General features: G+C 45.0%; 1 long non-coding RNA gene across 1 annotated transcript in view; it reads right to left on the bottom strand.

Moving 5' to 3' along the window:
- Positions 1–14304, bottom strand: part of LOC121076316 — a 110428-nt gene extending 96124 nt beyond the window's left edge. Inside the window, exon 1 of the long non-coding RNA XR_005823464.1 lies at positions 13661–14304. This is a non-coding gene — a long non-coding RNA (uncharacterized LOC121076316). The remainder of the gene's footprint in view (positions 1–13660) is intronic.
- Between the last annotated feature and the right edge of the window lie 7991 nt (positions 14305–22295).

Here is a 22295-nt window from a genome sequence, read left to right as displayed (position 1 = left end):
TTCTGAGCATACCGCAATAATCAGGGCCAGCTAAAAGCTATTTACTGCCTCCATTTGTTACTACGCGCACTCAGCCAGAAGCTTCTCGAGTGGCTGGACGAAGTTGCGGCATTTAGACTCTTGAGCGAGGAGCAGCTGGAGGGATGCATCCGTGCTCACCGACCCATGGTCTGAGCTCTTCCCCGAGCTCCTACCTGAGCTACAAGCAGCGTTTCTTCCAGCACTCTGGATCACAGGTAGGCTCAGTCCACGTGCAGCACTCTTTCCTCATTCGGTTTGTCAGAAAATCTCATCCACTGAAGAGAGGTCGAAATGAAAGAAACAAAAAAGACTCCGCGCTTGGGCAGTGAGACTGGCCACTTCTCCGACACGCAATGAGCACATTCCTCCCGTGGGGCCTACCTCCGTGAGGGAAGGCTGCCAGGCAAAACCAGTCGTGAAGAAAACCAGACTTTAATGTAATTTAACGGAGTAGCAGTTTTGCATTCTTTGAGAGTTAAATAACCAGGAGAAATAATTATAAGTTGATCAAGCTGTAGCTTTCTTTTCCCTTTTGATATCCATCTACATATTTCCATCTCTATCCATCTCTGTGTACCTATATATACGTGTAGATGTATGTGAGGTTTTATGCTGCCCCTGCAGAGTTGCTTCCACCACAACCCGCAGCAGAAAGCAGGACACCCGGAGCAGACGCAGTGCCGCTGGTCAGACCAGGCACATCAGGCGGCCGTGGGGACAGGGTCAGGGAGGATCCTGCCTTTCTGCGAGGCAGAGGCTGGATGGAGAGTCCATGCAACTGCATTTTTAGTTCCTTTTTAGAGAAATTTTAGCGTTCACTTCCAAGTATCACCGGTCCTTGTTGCTGTTTACTGTCCTTACCTGTTCTTTTGGCAAATACTACACTGTCACGAAACTCTCACTCAGCAGAGGATGGCAGCTCATTTCAATTCCCTTCAGCATTTTCATACACCTACCAGACCAAATGCTTCTAAGTACATCCACGCACTAAGAACACTTGTAATTGTTTCAGTGAATTTTTCAGTCACTCAGAAAACAGACACGGCTATCCCTACAGCCTGCCCCAGTGTTGCTTGACTTGTGAAATGCTATTTCCATCTAATTATTACTTGGTTACTTTCAGCACTTGGGTTGCAATCTTCCAAGCAAGTATCTGCTTCTAGTCAAATTGTTCACAATAATTAAACCCAAATTGTCTATGAAAAGGAGTATAGGGGAAAAAAATATTCGGCCTCGTGTCAAAATGGTCACAACAACTTTTGAGAAGGGTTAGGATCCCCGTGCTTCAGAACAGGAAATCGAAATTCACCTGGGGATGAGATAGACAGGCTTTTGTGGCAGGGGCACATTTTTCTATGGTCTTAAATGAGTCTGCCCAAATGTAGTCAACAAAGTAAATGCATCTACGTTGCAGAGACAGAGGCATTTTAATAGACAAAGGAGGAACCTGACTGATGCAGATGCATACAGAAACTGTGAAAAGAATATTTTTTAAGGTTGCAAAGTCAAAAGCAAGGAAATGACAGAAATAAGGTTGCCTGCTCAACCTCCGTTTGACCTCTCAGAGTGTGTACATTATGACACAGTCTAATTACAGGATTACGTGCTATTTTTCCACAGGATCTGCTCATAGGGTGATGTGGCTCCAGGAGGCAGTGAGGCAAACTGTTGTCCACAGAAGCTTTTTTGTTGAAGAAGTGGTAAAAGGCACAGTGAACAACGCAACAAATTTCACGAAGATAGAGGCTGGTCTTAGCCTCAAACAGATGACTGATCTAGTCTATCAAGCACGTGCCATAGAGATGAACTATGTATTAAAGTTTTTAATGACACAAATTCAAAAAATGCCAAGTCCAGCTGTTTCAGGCAAGGTATCCCTATTCATTTATTTCATTTTTTAATATATTTATTCTGAAAAACAATCCTGAGCCACCAACTTCCACCTTTAAATGAGGGTAACAACATCCCCTTTTCATTGGAGACACCGGAAAAAAACACATCGTAGTGAAGCATTCAGATAAAAAAGCTGATGAAAATCACAGAAGTCCATTGCAAATGAACCACTCCATCTCCAGGTTAGAGTTTTCACAGCATGCTGCAAGTACAACCATGGCCACATGGAAAGATGGAGGAAGCCAGTAACTAGTACTGCCACTAGCTTTTGGGATGCACAGTTTTGCTGTAGGGAGTGTCTGCTCCTTGCACCTCTGTAGGTGTTCATACAGCAAAAAATGGCCCCGTAGTTCTCACAGAATGATACCTCCACCAGAATAACATGTGAAAATTTTCCGCAAAAAGGGTTAAAAATATAAAATGAAATCTGAAGGCTAAGGCTTTCAAAGCTTCTAATTTGGACCTGGGCACCCAAATGCCCTCTGTAAATTTGAGCACCCTGATCTTGCAGAAAATACACGTTTTTACGAGCAGTTCTCTTATTTTCCTTGTGTGGCTTACCGAACCCGGGATGCACGTCTGAAGAAGCAGGCAGGAGGAGGCTGCAGGGCTCCTTCTGTCCCCTACCACCCTGACACAAGCAGACAAGCTACAGACAAGCTACTTGGCTTTGTCCAATTATAATCACTTTAAAAAACAGTCCAAAGAGCGCCAAGCCAAAACACTCCCATGTGATTCACAGACCCTACTACATTAAACTGAGACATCTCCTGTCCCCCCCGTACCGCACGGCCCTGCTGACAGGGACCTCTTGTGCTGCTCTGCCTCGGCTGACTGCACTCACCCAGCGTGAGGGCTTCCCCCTGCACATATGTCCCAAGGGCTTAAGGAGGTGCAAATCTCCGTTTGGGGGGTTGTTTGTTTACTTGTTTTTAAATGGGAAACTGCCAAAATTCAGGAACTGTTTTCTAATTTTAACATTTTTATTTTCAACAGGGGAAAAGCAAATCTCCGCCCTACAAGTAATTGCTACTCAATCTATCCACGGGGTTAGATTTCCCAGTCGGTTTCTCATCTTCCAGGGCTGAAAGGAAAGATCTCCTCTGGGACCCGCAAGCGATACCTCCATTATGTGAATGCAGTGCATGCACATTCATAGTATTACAAGTCAGAGTTTACTTGAACGGCTTTGGCATGGCTATCACGAATCTATATTAAGCTATTCCCCAATATTTATTGTCAACAGCACTGAGATTAGAAGATGCCTGCCTCCTGTTTCAAAACTTAATGGCCCATTGACCGCACTTCCTCTGAAGCACAAACTCCATGGCCCACGACACTAAATCTGTGCCACGCTAATGAAAAGCCCTCTTTATTTCAAGCCAGTATCCAGAATGGAAATGATTTAGGTCACAGTTGCTGTGTATTTTAACTCGCTAACTCACTATTTCTCTAGTAATTAGAGATGAGGTCCATGGCACTGCCAAACTGTATGCTGACCTAAACACGCCTATCTATTCCGAATACTCTCCTGGAGATTTTTATTTAACACGTTTCAAATTAGAGCTGAGGTAGGAATGAAAAATTCTTTGGCACAAGTCATGGACACAGACGAGTGCATTTTTCACTTTATTTGAGCCTTAACTCGGTAATATTTTATTTCACGTTAAAGACACCCAGATGAGACATGACAACAGTGACAAGCATGAATTTGAGCAGGGTCCTGCCTGAGCAGAACCCTTTGGGCTTGTTCCGAAGTGTGACTCGGAGACTGTTACTCACAGAGGCTAGCAATAGCTTTCCTCCTGTTTTTATTTTTGTTATTTTGCTAACCTCTCACTTTGCTGAAGCAGAGGAAATGAGGTAAATTGGTCCTAACACAGGCCAGAAACTGCTGTCCTGCTACTGATGTGGGGTTTAAGGGTACTGTGGGAGTGGAACAGTAAATCTCTGGAGCACAAATTTCTTGTGATAACACTAAATCTACCCAATATTTATTGCTAAGATACAAAGTGTTATGGCAACATGAAGAAAAACAAGTTACAAGGTTTTCGTTTAAGGCATAAAGAACCACGAAACTCTGCATGCTGCTGCCTACATTTAAGCACAGACTTGGTGATATTTAAATAACATAACTATGCACTCCCGTGCTCTTTTTCACTCCTTTGACAACGCTCATATGACATCAGACTTCAGTTTTCATTGCTCATCAAGGAGAGTTATAAGCCTGTTGTATAGACTAGGATATTCTGTAGATGTGCTTCATACAGTTATTTGGTTTTGCATTCAATCTTTTTCTTAAAAGACAACCCCAGGAGCACTAGACTGTACGGGTGCTATGATGGCAGGTGTAGCACAACAGAGTAAGGAAGTGTAACTAGAACATTTTTCCACGAGTTAACAAGAAACAAGTACAATGAACATGGCAACCACCTTGAGAGGATGAGACTAGCAATGCAAAGGCTAGCATTTCCCAAACCATAGCCTATTAGAAACAATTAGTAATGACATATACACAAATACATACAAACACACAAATAATCCCATGCTTCTTATACAAAATTTTCCAAACTACATGATTTGAAAGTATCATCTTGTTTCCACTATGGATGCACAAACCCATCCTTCCACTCTTTGCCTCTAACCTATTTTTGACAAATATTTCTGCTGTGTATCCTAAGTTTAAGTATCAACTTACACGAGAAACAGATGTTTCCCCTTTGCAAGGAAAAGCATCTTTTTGAAGGTCAGTGGTAGGAGAGAAGGACTTTCACAGGTAACAAAAGGCAGTGGCAGGTGCCGCTGTCCCTTCTGCTTTTAAGATATTTTTCACATGACCTTAACTTTACTAACAGCTTTACAGAAGTTGTTTGATTGCACTGTATGTAGAAGGTAATTTCCATCTTTCCACTGGATTCAGATTCATTCATTGAGCCATTCCTAAAATTGTGACGATTATTTTGTTGAACAAATCCAACCTCTGTGTCCATTCCTAAGCATAACCCAAAATATTTCAACAGTGCCTCCCCTCCTTTAGATGTTTTTAATATTGAATAGGGAGATTTGCAGGATATAAGCTTTATTGCCTGTGAAGTTTTCACATCTCCACGTGGAACTACTTAACGGTTACAGAGAAAGAAAACTTTAAAGAGAGAGAGAGAAGGGAAGAATTGTGGAGAACCTATTGCTCCACAGAAGAGAAATCAATCAAACACAAAGAACCGTGAACCAAGTAAAGTTTTTCTCACTGGTTAAACTTAATGGAATTAATGATTTGAGTTTCAGTGATACCTAAAGACTGTATTACATTATTGTGTATACAGAATAAATAATAGATAATCCCTGTCCCCTTGCAGTATTGCACTTTCTCCAGGATGATAATGAAGAACATTCATAAAAAACAGCACACAACTATGCATTTGTGTAAAGATAAGCAGCATGTACAGACAGACAGGCAGAGCAGAGAATAGCTCAGACCAGAATTAGACATCAGCACCCACAGAATTAAGGAAATTTTATGCGGAATCCTTGATCTCAGCATATAAATAAATCAGATTCGAGGAAAAGGTAGACCTAAACCAAAATTCTCAAGCTGGATCTATTAGCTCCAGTGTGTGATTACAGGCAGACCATAGCATTTGAATTCTTTATGGTGCCAACTATGGAAATATTAAATCTTTGAGAGACAAGAGGGCCTGTGAATGGAGAACTCTCTCCTTTACAAAAGCTCATTCCACGACAACCCGATCTGATCTCACAGGAGGCCCCAGACCTGTTCCTGGAAGTCTTCATCCACGTAAGGTGGCACAGTCCCAGGATCACAAGGACTGAGATCAGCCCCTGCTCGACTTAAGACTGCTCCCAAAGCACAACACCTTCCCCTAATTCACTGCCTCTTGCACACGCCAGCTCCCTTTGGCCGTGGCCCTGTTTGGAGGAGCGGGACAAGCATCGTGGCCTAGCGACGCAGCCCAGGCCTCAGCTAGGCCTGCCCTGCCTGCGCCATTTGCCATTTACCTCCCAGGGCGGAGGCAGGAGCACACCAGGGAAGGGCAGAGCGATGCCAAACCACAGGGTGGGGCGAGGAGAGTGTCTGCACAAACGCTGCAGCACCACGATAGCATCAGTGACTAATAATTTCAGTATCACACATGTTTGGAATTATCAGCAAGTCACCCATTGGGAGGGCACAAACACTGCACTGCGCTGGGCCGCCTTGGGCTGGTGCTGAGTCTTTTTTTATGCTTTAAATAAACAGAATCAAAGTCCAAGAGTTAGAACTCGGTCTCAGCTCTTATAAACTGCCAGTTTCTGAAATTACACAAGCAAACAGTATTAAAATAAATAAATCCTAAAAGCGTACACTTTCTAAGAGCCCATACCATTGTTAATGTCAGTACCAGAGAGCGTTTGCCTTTTGCAAAGTTATATGAAGTTTTGGTTTGGCTGAACTCACATTGTCTGGTCATTTCTAGCTTCCCTAGTGAGAATATGAATGGTTTCTATTTAGAGGAGATTACAGGTAGCCATAAATTATCACCTAAGTGTGGGCTGCCTTGCTAGCCCGAGCACCTTGCCAGCTCTTCACATCACTAGATGGCTGATGCTCTGGTTGTGGGACCTGCCAAGTCTCAGTCCACGTCAACTCCGTTTCTGACATGTGTTATGTTGATCATAGGGAACCATTGGAGAGACCTAGTTATGGAAGAATGAAGCATTTTTTTCCCCATCTATCATAGGTACTTTTCAGATGACTGCATTCCTGCATGACTACATCATCTTTTTCAAAACTGAGCTTCCTCGCTGCCCTTCCCTAAATATCAGCTATGACCAGGCAGCTCGGATTGTCTGTATTATCAGCTTCTAGAACCAGGATATATAAAACAAGCTTAATTATCACCTGCAAGTTATTGTTAATTGTGGAGCCTTGGCTTTCAGGCTCAGGGAGACATTAATTACTACATTTAAATTTCTGACTCAAAGAAGTGAGTTGACGTAAAACACTATCATGAGCAGAGACGCACACTAAGGTTTTTTTTCAAAGTATCCATTCACATAATGTTCTTGGTAAAAAGCTACTTAAATGTAACGCATGTGATATACATTAATACACTAATCTGCTAGAGAGTATTAAGGAAAGTACTTTAAAGGCATACCTTAATTAAGCGTCATAACAATTCTGGGTGAGGATGAAAATAATCATCCCTGTTTTGCAGGCAAGTGCTAAAAAGTTAATTAAATTACCAGAGTCAGACAGTGACTTAAAGGCATAGTCAAGAAAAGGGGTCAAAAGATTTGGTTCTAGTCCTTGTTGATAGGAAACTCTCCCCAAAAGATATACAAGCTCAAGTCAAATTTTATTTGACTTCAGACGATGCTGCAAAACTTGTATTTTAATGAAGAGATGAATGAACTGTGGGAGATGTTGCTTTTCTATAGAAAGCATAAAATAGTTTGGGTATTAAAAATTGTACCAACAATACTACCAACAGAAGAATGCTTTGCATTCCAAACCTCAGAAACTCGGAGGAAAAAAAATAAAACAATAAACATTAAACAAAGCTGCAAGAACCTGCTCAGAGGTAATGCAATCATTGATTTATTTGGATGTGAATGCTTCTGAAGGGTTCTGCCCTTTTTGCTTCCCTTACCAAGAACCAAAACAATGAGACAGAAGTGAATGAATAGTTATTACTAGACATGAAGATGATGTCTGAAAGAAAAAGTGAGCTGGAGGGCAATCATTAAAATGATCCAGTCGGAAGATCCACTGATAATACTTAGAAATGATTTGTTATTATTGCATTAATGATGTCATTTCTTTTTCAAGTCACGATAAAAACCAAGCCAACTGTTTGGCAGGTGACTAAAGAAAAGCTGTTAACCCAGTTAACGCGTACAGTACCATCCTTCTGGAAGAAATTTGTATATCCAGGTTATTTCACAATCCCTAGTTCGATTGAGCTAATTAAGTCAATTATGTAAAAAAATCTTGCTTGCCAGGGTAGGTGAGACTTGAGGCTGAGGAACGGTGGTACGTACACACGCAGTTTGCACCTCTGGTGCTTAACTTGCTCAGCCTCAGCCTGTCTCATTTGTCTTCCAGCAGCTTGTCAGCAAGGAAACAGGCGTGCTGAGAGGGATCGTCGCGGAGCTCCTGGGCCAGGGCTTCCAGCGCTGCTCGTCGTCCAAACGCTGGCTCGAGTTAACCTGCTGGCACGTCCCGTTCGGGGCAAATATGCCACATGGATAGGAGGAGTTCGCTTCAAGTGAGATTTTCAAGCTACATTGACTCAAAAATATTTTCAGGAACGTTAAAAGCTGAGGCAAAGTCCGTATGTTCTGTATTTTCCAGGGGCAAGTACACGCTGGAGCACAGCAATGTATCTCAGCATAAAGCCCTGCACACAAAAAGGAGACGGCAGCCAAATTCCACCCTCTACCACACTATTAATAATAGTTATTATTACTTGAGCTCCCCTAGCTATCCTGGGTGGTTCTCAGAAAACAATGGCACAGTCTTTGCCTTGAAATGGTAATCTTCCGCAGAGACATGATACAACAGGCCACAGGAGCAAAAATGAAAGAGGTGGGTGGGGACCGGAGAAGGCAGGACAACGGTCACAGTAATAGGATCGCTCGTTATATCCTGTAACTATCTTGATGCTCCCATTAAGTGATTTAATTAATGACTTAGATACATTTCCAGGAAGGACCGAAAAGAGTAGAGAGAAGGAGGGCGTGGCAAAAATGTTCGGGAGCAATAACCGGGAAGGCAGACGGGTGAAAGTAAAACCAGCAGATCGTGAACGCTGGAATTAAGCAAACTTGGATGGATTTTGCTTTATGACACAGCCTGTGGTTCAGACATTACACTGCCTCACTCATGTGGGTCCTCGGGTGTCTAGCTAGGTGTGAGGCCAGGTCAGAGCCAAAGCATTTAAGGTGCCTCCCTCAGTGGTGAGTCTCTTTGTGTCACAGACCTTGCAGAGAGACCTTTGGTGAGCGGGTTCTGCATCACGAGGGAGGGAGACAGATACACAGACAAGCAAATGAGACCATGAAAAACAACCTTTCCTTGGGAAAGCAGATTCTGAAAATGCAGACGTTAGAGAACCGGTGTCATGAGCGTGAAGGGACCGTGCATCCTGCAGTCACCAGCAGAGAGAGGCCGAGCAAGGTGCACATGGGGCACCTCATTTAGGGCCCTACGGGTATGCTCAGGGTATTTTGTTGCTTTCAGAGATACCCCAGCAGCACTTCCCCTAAAGACAGCAAGTCTTGTAGCCTGACTTAATTTCCTGCTGCTTCTAACATTGCTTAGCTCAAAATACCTTGCAAAAATGGAGCAGATAAAAATGAAAAGGCAGTGCTCTTCATTACAGATCATCTTTCTGTTCCATATAAACAGAAGTCACTCCTGCCTGTGAGCTCTCTGGACAGCTGAAGGAGACAGCAAGTTTTATGTAATGGGAGGTAAAAGGGGTCTTGCTTTCTCAAAAACATATTTTGATTTAAAGAAAGAAAATGTATCAAGCTTTCATTTGCAAAAACATATTGTAACACAAACAAAAATTACCTATGAAAACCCCTGTTTGGACTGAAAAGACACTTTTAATTGAGAGTTTCCGTGACTTGGTCATTATTCTCTACCTGCACCTGCCACTCTTCAGTGAAGAAAGCCTCACGTCTGATCTCCCCCTGCGAACGGGACTCCCCGTGTGCACGTGGAGATGTAAGCAGGAAACAGAGCTGGTGCACCACCAGAGCAAAGTATAACAGCCATGTTAGCAAAACAGGAGTTTTCTGCTGCGTGAGTTTGTCCTGGAGAAGCTGGGAGCCATGCAGTCACTCTCACCATTTCACGCAGAACCACGCTGCGCATCGCACCTTGGTCCCTTTCAGCAGGCAGACCTCATCGGAGCAAGGCCCTGAGCGCCCAGAGCCAGGGGCTGAACTGCTCAATAAACAGGGCCAGGCCTCCAAATCACCGCGCGTGCCCCCACCCTGACCTCGTGCACCATTCAGCATTTCACTGAATAAGCAGAGCGATTTCAGGAACCAGGAAGCTTTTTTCTGGCTCGGCCTGTCTGTTTGTTGGCCTTGTATACTCCCCAGGTGCAGAGGTGAGCATGAGGTAATCATACCTAGTGAATATGAGGTTTAGTCTATAGGAAACCAGCGGAATTTATGTAATTCTGGCACGCAGCAGCTTTCTTCTCTGTAAATTTAGCAGCGAGTAGCACGCAAGGCTCCAGAACAGAGTGTGCACTATGTTATGTGTGGATCCTCCTAACCAGCTTACTGCATCAGAGGCAGAGGCCAAGCAGGGGAAGGAGCCTATGACCTCAGGCACCGGTCACCAAATACTCTTCATGTGCTCCTCATCACGCAGGTACTCCCATCTGAGTCCGAATACCTGCTTCATGGTCAAAAAACGGATATGAACTGAAACTATGCTTATTTACTGCCACAATCTAAGTGCTGTGTTAGAGATACATTTCCCAAACAATGCCAAAACTTCAGAATTTATTCTGGCTTTGAGGAAGAAGGATGGTTAAGGGTAGGAGGAATCATTTATGCTATCAGCCACAGGCTCAAGGGAGATGAGGAAGAAGGGAAAGACCAATCCCTTTTTTTATGTATTTTTTAATTCTCTTGAGTGCTTCAAGGATTTTGAGGCAGCAGCTGAATTAATGCCAGATCCTCAGGCTAGGCACAGCTAGTGACAGCAGCCCAAGGTCTAGAAAGGCCCTGAAACAGAGGCGATTTCCTTCTGAAAGGCATTTTCAGAAGCACTGCAATGTGCAGATGAAAAGCACCCTCAAACATCAATCCCTGAAGAAGAAAGGATGAGCTGGCATCGCATGTGCCCTCCTCACCTGCCTGAACGCCTGACAGAGGTGATGGAACCAGGCTGTTCTCAGAGGTGCTCAGCAAAAGGACAGAGGTGACAGGCACAACACGGGAAATCCTGCCAGGACATAAGGAAAAAGTTCTTTACGGTGACAGTGGTTCTGCACTGGAACACAGACCGAGGAGGTTATAAAACCTCCAGATCTGCATTTTTGAAACCCACCTGGTAACACCGTGCGTGATTTCCACCCAACTCAGAAGTTAACTCCGAACAGATGGTTCGACTCAAGGCCTAGAGATCTTTCCAAACTCAGAGTTTCTGTAAGTCTGTGAGCACTGAGCCCTTCTGAGGTGTCGCGAAGCACATGGCTGCAGTTTGAAGCTGCATTAATTTGTGCTTTAATTTACTTCAGTGGAAAAATGTGCCTGTCTCCTGATTAAATGCTTCCTTTTTTGACTTAATCTCACATGGAGAAGACAGAATTTCCTCGAGGCTGGCCCCAAATCACAGACCTGCCAGAGAAGAAAATGACCTTGGATCTGATTTTTGTGTGAAACTCGTCACTCAGATACATTTCTCCATGATCGTTTCTTTACACAGTCATGCAGAAACAAGCCAAAGTCTTGTCCTTCTGAGGCTGAAAACAAAAGGAGTAAAGCAGCATTACCCACGCTAGCACTTTGCACACTGACACCAGAGGTGCATTAGCACAGATCTTTGTTTTTAATGTTTATCTTTTTCCTACAGAACATGTCCATATTATTGCTTCCCAAGCAACAGTAACAGCGGGCCACAGTCCCATTTGGGGATGTCATGATAAAAAACACAGGCTGACATCTCGTCTGTGCAGAGGGCTGGGGATTTGGGGGAAGGGCTTTGTGGGTTTGCTTTAGTTTTTTGATTGCAACAAGCTTTGGTAGATACAGGTCCTTTACCAAGGTCAACACTTAAACTCCAGTTTCACTACTAACTCCCCTCCTTAGAAGTCAGCAGAGCCCTTTCAATGAATCAAAGGCTTGAACTTTAAAGGACCAGAGCACATTGTTCTAGAGGAAATACATTTCAAAGCTTATTAGAGTTATTCACCCTTGCACTATCAGGCAAGGAGTTTTAAAAGTTTTTCTAAGTCATCAAGCCATCGGTCCTGTCATTGGATTTTTAAAATATATTAGGTTCCTCACTACGTGGTTATATGGTCCCCTGTGCTACAGCACATGTACCATGTAAGAAACTGTGAAATTCTGCATGCCAGTGCCTCTGGGCTCCTTATTTTGTTTTACCAACGAGAAGCATTTCATACAAATACAAGACTTTATTTAAAGAAGAATAAAAAAAATAAAAAACTATATTTCCCCAGTGTCTTTTTGTGTCAGCAAAGGACTTTACTGGTAAGTAATGAGTTTGCACTAAGCAGGCAAACACAAGTAAATGAATTCTACATCAATAACCAACCATGGTGTATGTATATATTGTATCTCCAAGGATTAAAAAAAAAAAAGAATCAAACAAAACAAACAAACAAACAAACCAACCACAAAGTAGCAAAAGAAGCTTGGTCCTTTGAGAAAACAATAGCCATTTATGATAAATTTTGCTACTTATATTTTCAGAGGAATATTAAACCCCATCCCATATGCCCAAGGTTTTTTTCAGTCATTTTATAGCCAGTCATGTAAATGATGGCCTATTGAAAGCATATAAACTAAATACTTATTCATGATAATATTTAACATTATTTTTTGTTAATATGATACGTAGCTTTTGCCTCCCTTAGCACCTCCTAAATGTCTCCCTAACCTGCTCAGATGGACACAAAGTTGTGGTGAAATCCGTAGGGGCAGTCAGAAGAACAGTTTACAAAGTCTGCAAGGAACAAAAGCTTTTGAGTAACAAGAGCTGTGTCACATGCCTAACCTCTTCCTAGCTGTATTTAGGATAAAGGATATTTGTCTTGCGGAGGCGCAGTCTGGCTGATATAATTAGACTTCTCAAGAATCTCTGAACAGTTTGGGGAAATATGCCTTCAATTAATTTTGACTCATTTAAATCAGAAGTTACGTATTTGCCATATCCAGAATTTGCTAACTATGTAGAACATTTGCCATAGCATTGGAAATCCCTGAAAACTGAGAAATTATGTGCATTGCAAAAGCAGCAAGTCTGCGCGTGCCTTTAGCTCCTTTCAGCCAGCCAAACCCCTGTCTGGTGGGGCACAGACAGCCATTCGCATTTCTTTTGCTCACTTTATCTTCAAATACCACAGCGTTAACATTCCTCTGCAGCACTCCACTAGTTCACCGGTGTGCCGTTCTGCTCCAGTCACGTCCGAAGGGGAGCCAAACGAAGAGCTGGAACAGCTACTGCGGTGTAATGGCCAGCCCGGAGTTGAAGGGCATGGCCCGTTCTGGAAGGCAAAGCTCCCGACTGCGAGGATCCCCAGGAACTGAGGCAGGCTCAGGTCACTTTCCGTAGCACAGGAGATCACCGGGCTGCCAGGCTTGTTCTGCTGCCAGCGCCCGAAGGAAGACGGTGCCCAGTGTGTGTGTGCCCGCCTCCAGGCACGCCTGAGCCTGGGTTTTAGCTTCTTGTGGTGCTGGAATTTGCAAAGCGGTTACAGAGATTTAGGGGCATACGTGCCACTACCTCCAGTGGACAGCAAGGGTTAAACTTCCCCTTTAAAAAGTTTAGAAATCCCAGCACCGACGCAGGACTGGCTTCACCACCACTGTGCTGGAACTTGGCGATCGTGTGAGAGGACACATCAACACTAAACAACGGCTTGGAACAGGAAGAGAAGATGAATATCTAATCCGACTGCAGCTCCAGAGGAAATATCACGCAGGCTGCCTGGAAGGGGCCCAGGAGCCGCATGCTAACGCCTCCACTTACCAACACTCTCCTCGGCTCGGGGTCCTCACCACCAGGCACCGGGGCCACATTCGGCACCTGGAAGCGGCGCGGCATTTTTGGGAGCCAGCACCTCGGCCTCATGGCACAGCTGAAAAGCTCAGCCGTAAATCTTTTAAGAGCAGAAGCAGCCCGATGATGCGCTCAGGCAGGGATATCTGGGAGGAGGTGGGGGTTCAGGCTAATTCTTTTGTTTCTCTTATGCAGATTGTCAGAAACAAAAGCCAAAACACAAATGCTTCCTACTTCAGATGCAAGGAGTGGGAGCGCTGCCTCGTTTCTTCAAAAGAAAACAAAAATCTGAAGTCTTTCTACCCAAAAGTCCCGGAAGACTCCACATTTGCCACTTATCTGGGAAAAACGATTGACATGAGTGCTGTTTCCCAACACACGAGCTATAAATCGCCTCCAACTCCTGTGCAAGGACATCCCAAGACCTCAAACACCGGCAGACTGGGAAGTCAGCCAAAACCTTGCAGAGCAGTTGATCACGGTTCCCACACCAAAGCTGTTACATATGAAGTCTGTGGTGTCTCAGCGTTCTTCCTGAAGGCTGTTCTCAGGCAGATACGGGAGAATGTGAAGAAACCTGTCTCTCCTAGCCTGTGCCCATGGAAAAAAATGCTAATGCACCGCAGCAGAGAGCAGCTCCCACAAAGAGGAAACTGCGCTGGTGAGCGGCTGCACCCAGACGTTCGGCCTGGCAAAGTCACCGGCTCAGGGAGCAGATTCTTTCGGGGAAAGAAGTTGGCTTTTGAAGTTCCCATGATTCATTCCTTAGCATGGCTCCCTCCTAGATCTTTATGGGCAAATTTTAATAGCCCTGTTCTGACTTTTACTCCTACAAGCTGCAAGCTGCAGAGGCACTTCAGCTTGGCATAAGTCCAAGCTTGTGATTCTTTTTTTTTTTTTTTTATGAACTTGTCTAGTTTTTAGCTAGATGCCTTTTGTGATCCAGGTCATTGCCACAAAGAATAACGCTAGAGCAAGGGAGGTGGCAGCAACAAAGAGCTGGGGCAAGAAGAGAGCAGGACGGGATTTCCTGTTTGCTGATGACAGACACTTACTCCAGGATGAAGTGTCCATATAAGAACTTTCTCCCAGACTTTTGTGAATCCCTCAACCACACAATGCCACAACCTGTGTCTACTCTTCTTCGCTGCTTGTGAAATTACCCCAGTGTCACAACAGCTGAGAGATACCTCCTAAAGCTGTAGCTGCAGACGGTGTTTGAAGGCATTCCTTTAGGCAGAGCACGGTCCCCTGCCACGTGCTGGTCATCCGCCGGTCCGTGGTCTGCAGACACCGGGTGTGCTCCTTCCAGGCATTCCTGCTCCGCTCGCTGCAATATGGGATCGCTGAGTTTTCACTGAGGTACCAGTGGGAGAGAGGGAGCAGAGTATTTTATACTCTGGGCACTGTACACCTTTTTCAAAGCAATATGTATTTTTAAGAAATAGAAGACTGCCAAAGAGAAATGGCCGAAGACAAGGAAGTCAGGGATTCAAAAGAAAATAATTGTCAGTGTTCAGGAGCGTGTGGTTCTACAGCTTTTGGTCATTCACTGAAGAAATAGAATATGTCTATAATGCTCTTTCCCAAATTCCTGTTGGTCCTGTCTGCTACATCAGCTCGTGCCACACTTTTGAAAATCCCATTCAAACCTCATCACGTGTTTTTCAGAACGAGGTAAGGACTAAATCCTTGGCAGTGTTCACACACAGGCATGGTTTGGCGACGCTGCCACTCGCTGCCGGACGGCTCCCCCTCGTGCCCTTCCCACACAGACAATCCCTGCCCAGGAGGTGAGACCTGCCCTACACAGCCACACACACATGCTGTGCGTGCCCAGAGACCCCGTTCGAAGTCTCTGATGTCCAGGGATGACATTTAACAAAGGACACTTAGTTCTCAGCTCATTATTAAAATGTATTTCGTAACTGAAATCTTATGAAGTGTGGTTTCATCAAGGTGAGCAGGTCAGGCTGAGGTCCAGCATGGCGGTGGTTTTGTTTCACTGGGCACACTGGATGCTTTCTCACGTGAAAGAACCAAAACAAGTGTCAAAATATGAATGGCCACTGCCTAAGGAAGCAGCAGCCTTTGTGCTAGGTGCTTTGATGAAGCAGTACCTCTGTCAGTCCAGCTGGGCAGATGTCTTCCAAGAGAAAACTGCAAACCAACACCCGCTTCTTATTCCTGCATCTCGCTCTCTGTCTAAGCACCTAAACAATGGGGAACAGTTTGCCCTCAAGATTCCAGGAGCCCATAAATGCAAAAATAAATTAAATAAATCCAAGAGAATAGGTGTATGTTTAATCTGGACATGCCCCCAGTGGAGATATCTGCACATAATGCTGCAACAATTGCATACTGAGATTAGACATCAACAGACTTCCACAGAAAATTCCTAAAAAAGAGGTCTGTTTTAAACCAGGGTCCTGTACGACTTTCCAAACAGAAGAAGTTGGCTTAAGTCATGTTTGGTTTATTCCAAAAATGACCTATCCCAGCAGGGCTTCACTAAGCTTAGGTGGGCCCATTCTGTTTCAATCCCACTGTCCAGGTCCAAAATAAGACCTGCACTTAATAAACCTTCTTAACACCAAGGATTCAAACCCTGGGACTTTGCTTTCCTTCTCTGAGTGCATAGATCATTTTGTCCCAAAGGACACTTTTAATGCAGCTTGAATGTCTTCAACCGCAATAAAGCACACACTTTTCAATACTTTGACAAAGCCAAAGCCATTTTTTGCATAGCCCACTTTCTTTTCAAGTCACAAAACTCACTTGGCAACACCGTGAATTGCACCCGTACTAATTAACAACCAGATAGGGATTTGAATAAAAAACCCACCTGAAGTTCTGCAGAACTGAAGCATCCAAAATGAAAGGCAAGAAGTCCAGTCCTGGAACGACCCCCAGTCCCTAGATCCAGTTTTATTACCAAGATTTGCCACAGGCTTTGGAAAACAGTTGTCACAAATGAAGTAAGGATACTGCAGCCTAATTCACTTCTGAAGCATTTTCATTGATACTATTTCATGAAGTCATGTAGAGGATTTAACTTCTTCCCAGGCCTCTATCAGCACTTATTCAAGTAATGACAAATCTGATTTGTTACAGGAAAAAGTTACGTGTATCTTAACCTCATAAGTGTGTCTTAGGATTGAAAAACACCTACTACCGAGCTTCCAGATCCCTTTATAAAAACTGAATACATTGCAGATGACTTATTTGTTCCCACCGTACATGGCCTATCTAGCCTGAAATAGGCTCAGTGGGATTTGTGATGAAATCCTGACTGCTCTGAAGTGAGAGAGACTTCTGTCAGGGACTTCAGGGGAGCTGTATTTCAGTTCTGGAATTTACCTTTCCTTTAGATACACATGCACAGCACTTACGATATGCTCACATACAACCTACCTAGCTAGCTGGCGACAGCAATGTTTTTAAAAGATTTTGCTGCCTCTATTTGACGTTTCATTATACATTTTTCACCACTTATCCAGCATTTTTCATCTTTTCATCTTTCATCACTGGAAAGTGAATCTAATGGGAACGGCAAGACACCTTCGTCCACTGCGTTTTCCAAGGGGACCTAACTTCTCTGGTTTTAACCCCACTTCAGTTGCTCGGCTGCTGCAGAGGGGGATTAGCTCCTTTGCTCTGCTCTGGACTCCTGCAGGAAGGTGGGAATGTGACTTTGTGGATCGGAACAGATCTCAGTCCCACCAGCCACGCTCAGTCCCAGGCTACCTGGTGTGCTGGTCAGCAAGGACGGTGAGCAGGATCTATTTCCCCTCCCTGTGTTGTCCACTAATTCTTGTGCTTCCCCAGCGAGGTGGGGAATTTTCTCAGCCAAAAAGAGATTTCCTCACAGGGAAAACACACAGAGATTAAGCTCAGAGCAGGGGGTTAAGCTGCCCAGTGGCATGAGCCCACAAACCACTACCCGAAGCAGCACTTCTGCTCCCAGCCCCATCCTCCTGTCTCCAGGCCGTGCCATTTTCCTCTCCAAGGCATTAACGCTCCAGCTGGCAGAGATGCAGCCCCTACAGAGGGCAACCAGATGGACACCTGTGTGAGCATCAGCGATTCTTCAAGACAAAATGTGAATCTCACTAAATCTACGGCACACAGAGTAGCCCTGAACTAAGCAGGGATTTCAGGCGATGCCTTAGGATAAGTGAAAACACATGACAGTAATGGCCATTACGGTTTTTCCATGTGCAGAGCCTACATTTCTCTCTCCTTGAACTCGATGATGTTTTACGGACGTAACTACAACTTCTGCCATAACTATTTTATATTTCTTCACTCTCGGTCAGATGGTGGGAGAATTGTTTTTTTGGGTGCCCCTAGTGTAAAATTGCCAAGAATAACTGCTGCCTCTCCTCCTAAAATGGCAGCTGTAGCCCTGTGAAAACAGCCCCGGCGGGTTCCCTTCTGAAGTGACAGCAGGTCTTAATGACATCAAAGGGGACGTGAGGTTTTCAGTGAGGGCTGTTTGTTGATTTTTTCTCCAGTGAAGTGATATTACATGGCATTTCCAACCCTCAATCCTATTAAGTGACAGAACTACCTAATAGCACTCATTAAATAACATAACTTGGTGTCAGAAATTCACTGACAGGCTCATGCAATTGAAGTGGTAGATTTATGCCCTAAACCAACGGGGGTTTGGTGTTATTGTTATTGTTTTTTTAATAAATGTCATTTATTTTAACAGGTGAAAGCAAAAGACCCCAGACAGTTCATGAAAAGGTTATCACCAATCAGAACATAAATGAGCAGAGAAGTGGGTGCCGGAATTTTACATTTAGAGAGGACAAAGCATTAAAAGCCAGTTCATTGCTGTGCTTCTGACCCCTGTCTTCTCTTAGAAATAATGTCTTTGGTGACACCAACCTACACTGCAGTGCTGTCGTAAGGCAGTCACCTGCTGCAATAGTATTCAGGACCTTTCCACCTTTCTGTCCAAGGAGATATCCAGAATTATCCATAAACGAAAACATTCGGCTTAGTTAGCCATTGCTTCTGGGCCCACAGCAAACACAGGTAATAAAAACGTTAAAGTCCCAAACACCACCATCTTCCCTTGCTCTCAGTCAGCTATTAACTGCACATTTTAAACCTTTAACCCAATGTATTTATCTTGTGGAGTGAATGACAAAGTTTGTTAGTGGTCACAGAAATAAGTTTATCAATGATTTCTTGCTTTTTTTTCTTTTCTACAGCCCTCGTCCTGCATGGAGCCCAAAGTACTTTTAACATGCTGATATCCAAGTGATAACTGCAGCTTTTTTAAGGTGGGGATTTGGCAGTGGTTTACATCTGAATGCAGAGAGCTTGAGGTGTAAGAACGGGAACAGCCAACTGTCTGCCTTAGATCTAACTTAACTGTCAACATGCAAAGCCAGAATTAAAAAAACCAACAACAACAACAAAAAAACCTATGAGCAACAATATTACAGTCCTCAAGTGATGCTAGGGATCTCTTGATTCACATTTCATTTCGAATTAACAAGAATTAACTAGAGCACTCATGTGAGCAAGCACTCAACAAAATGCAAAGCAATTCACAGCCCGGGCTAAAGGTCTGTAACTTGCATCCAGAAATCCTCCCAAGGTCTGCCGCTCCACACTGAAATTCATGGTTTTCGTTATTCCTCCACTCGCCCTTTGTCCCCACCCACGCGTCCCCCTAGGTTCCTGCGCCACCTCGGGTTATACGAGTCAGCCCATCTCAGACAGCCAGAAGGGCATTACGGGGCCGCTTTCAGCCAGGACTAGCATTGATCAGATTTTCATCTTGTTGATGCCATGGGTGGTTTTTCATTTTTAGCCCCTGGAGGATGGCTAAGCATATGGGTAGTGCTTTAGAAAAGTCCTCTTGTATTCTTACAGTCTCAAAAGAAACAGTATTGCCACCAGCAAATGCAGAGGCAGAACAGACGACCGCAGTGGCAGAGCCCCGGAACACACCGCTTTCAGCAATCCCCAGCCCTCTGCTCCCTTTTCACCGTGACTTGGCAGCCACGCAAGGACCTAAAGGAGCGGACTGCAAACAAGGTCGATGGAACAATCCCGGCTGCAAACAACTACCTAAAAGAGACGGGGGGTAACTTTTAGCAGAGCTAATCCAGTGATCTGCTTGGCGTGCCAAGTGGTGGCTCTGAACCGCCTGCTGGGTGCCACCTCTGCCATGGGCTCAGCCCTCGCCCCAGCGCTGCTGGCTCGCCGCTGGCCTGACCCTGCAGTGAACTGAGTCAGCTCACGAAATCGGTTGAACACTAACCAGGGGGGAGGACGTTAATCAGCTCCCAAGGAAATCTGAGCACCCGTGCTGATGAGAGGGAGGGGAGAAGCTGCAGCCGGAGGAAGCAGCAAATTGCAGCGTTCCCCGGGATGGAAATGAGCAGCCACAAACTCCTGAAACCAGCTCCGCCACTGAAACCGCACAGCGCACCCTGCACGGCTGCTCGCCTCCCTGGCCCAGGTGAAGCTAAGCTCACATCTTCTGTTGGTGTGCTGACAACCTCGGGTATGGTACGTTCACATCAGGGTAAAACTGATAAATGAAATCAAGGAGACCACAACCTGAAAGAGGACTGTCTGCATCCCTGCCTGCACTGGAACAAAGAGAGATGTGAGTTGTCCCCGGGACAGCCCGTGGGGAGGCACGCAGAGCAGTAACACGGCCGAGCTGGTCTAGCAGCTCAACGCTGCCAAAAGCTCTGTCCCACATCCTCCTCCCCCTTCTCTGCCCCACCACCACTCCCCATCACCCAGTCCTGCCCCCTCCCTTACGCAGGTTTAACACTCACCAGCCCATCGCTAGGAACCCTCCACCTCCCACCTTCTCCAGAAATCCTCACCTTGTTTCCCCCCCCCCAAATGCTCTGCCACAGGTGCAGCGCATCAAATCTGCCTGGCCTGGGTACCTGCGCCAGAAGAGCCCACGGGAAGCAGCAGGGGCGTGCACTCGGGCAGCCAGGGGAGCCTTCCAGTTCCGTGGGGTAAGGGAGTAACGGAGGTGTACAGGGCCCTCTGGAGCTCACCAGGTCCGGTGGCAGCGATGCGCTGCCTGGGCTCGGCTGTGTCACTGCAGCAGGCGGGCAAAACCAGCCAGCAGCCTTCTGGCTCGCCCATCAAACCCTCGCTTCTCACAGTTTGCCAGTGACGGTTTTCATTTTTTAATGGAATACAAATGCTGTTGCAAAAACGACTCCTTTTTGTGCCCTAAAGGAGTAAAATAAAATACTCTTCCTGGAAAACCCAATTAGCAGTTAGATCCCTGACTGCAACGCTTAAAGTAAAGGCCAAATACTCAGAGGAACACCAAAACAATACAGCAAATATTTTTGCAGCAGGAAGAGTTTGGAGATGTTTGTTTACCATACAGTTTGTTTCAACCTGACAGATCCTACAGAACCTATATAAAGACCTCTGATTATTAATAGAGTCGGGCGGCATGGTATTTCTAACCTGTTTATAAACGGTTTAAAGGAAATTACAAATACCTAAAAAACAAATCCAAGTTTACACTGGAAGGGCAGGGAGCTATATTTGTTCTTCCAGTAAGCAGCATGTTATACAAAGCTGAGCTGAGTACATCTGCCATCATTTTACCTGGAAAAAATCAAAGTGGGGAGGGGAGGAAAGATTTTTAGTTTGCCCGTTTTTTGGAAAAGCAAAACAAAGGGAAAAAGCCCATACAGTGTACGAGCCTACTGTACATATGGGTAAGTAGTTTCGGTAACACATACAATGATTTTCACAACATGCCTTGAAAAGATTCGTTAATGTCTTTGGAAACGTGGGAAAGTAATTTATAACACCACATAAAAATGTAATGGAGGGCCCGATCCTGTCACTACTAACTTAAACTGGGCAGAGTCGAGCTTTCAGGCCCTTCCGACAGATTTAAAACATTTTTCAGCAGCCTAGTTCAGATATTAGCAAACCCAGCCTGGCTGGCTCCCTCCACATCCCCACTTGCTAAATTACTCCCCTTTCCTCTCCCTCCCCCCCTTTATTAGAATTTAAAACAAAAATATTTTTTTATGTGTTGAGCATTTGTATATTCGGAAACGGTGCCTGCCTTTTCTCCGTCCTGACAGCTCGGAGCACTGCTTGCCGTTAGCAGCCTGCAAATCAAGAGAGGCATGCCAGCCACATCCACCACGGCCAGAGCAGCCCGCTCTCGGCAGCATCACTGAAACCACCGCGGTTTTGTGAACGTTTGATTTTTTATATAATGCTGCCACGAAAACTGTTGTCTCCTACAGAAGCAGGGGGCGATTCCCAAAGTGAAAAGGGAATTAATTTTCCAGAGCCCTTCGTGATCTGGAAGAAATAGTTTCGCTTTGCCTACACAGTAAGAGAAACGACGAGGATGGACCGAGAGGTTGTATTAGGGGGCCAGCAGCAGCCTCTGAACATGGCACATTTAGAAATGTGAGCCTGTACCAAAGCCAGAGCCTGTCTCTTTCTCACCGCCCCCCAACACTGCATTTCAAAGTGGCTGCTGGAAACACCTCACCTCTGCATGTGGCACGTGAGATTTCCACTGTTATCCTGCAGACCTGGTGCACTTTCACAAAACACTGCT

This window comes from Cygnus olor, chromosome 11 (assembly GCF_009769625.2).
Source record: "Cygnus olor isolate bCygOlo1 chromosome 11, bCygOlo1.pri.v2, whole genome shotgun sequence".
Classification (NCBI taxonomy): Eukaryota; Metazoa; Chordata; class Aves; order Anseriformes; family Anatidae; genus Cygnus; species Cygnus olor.
Note: the sequence above shows the minus strand (reverse complement) of the source record. Positions and strands in the feature narration are given on the sequence as shown.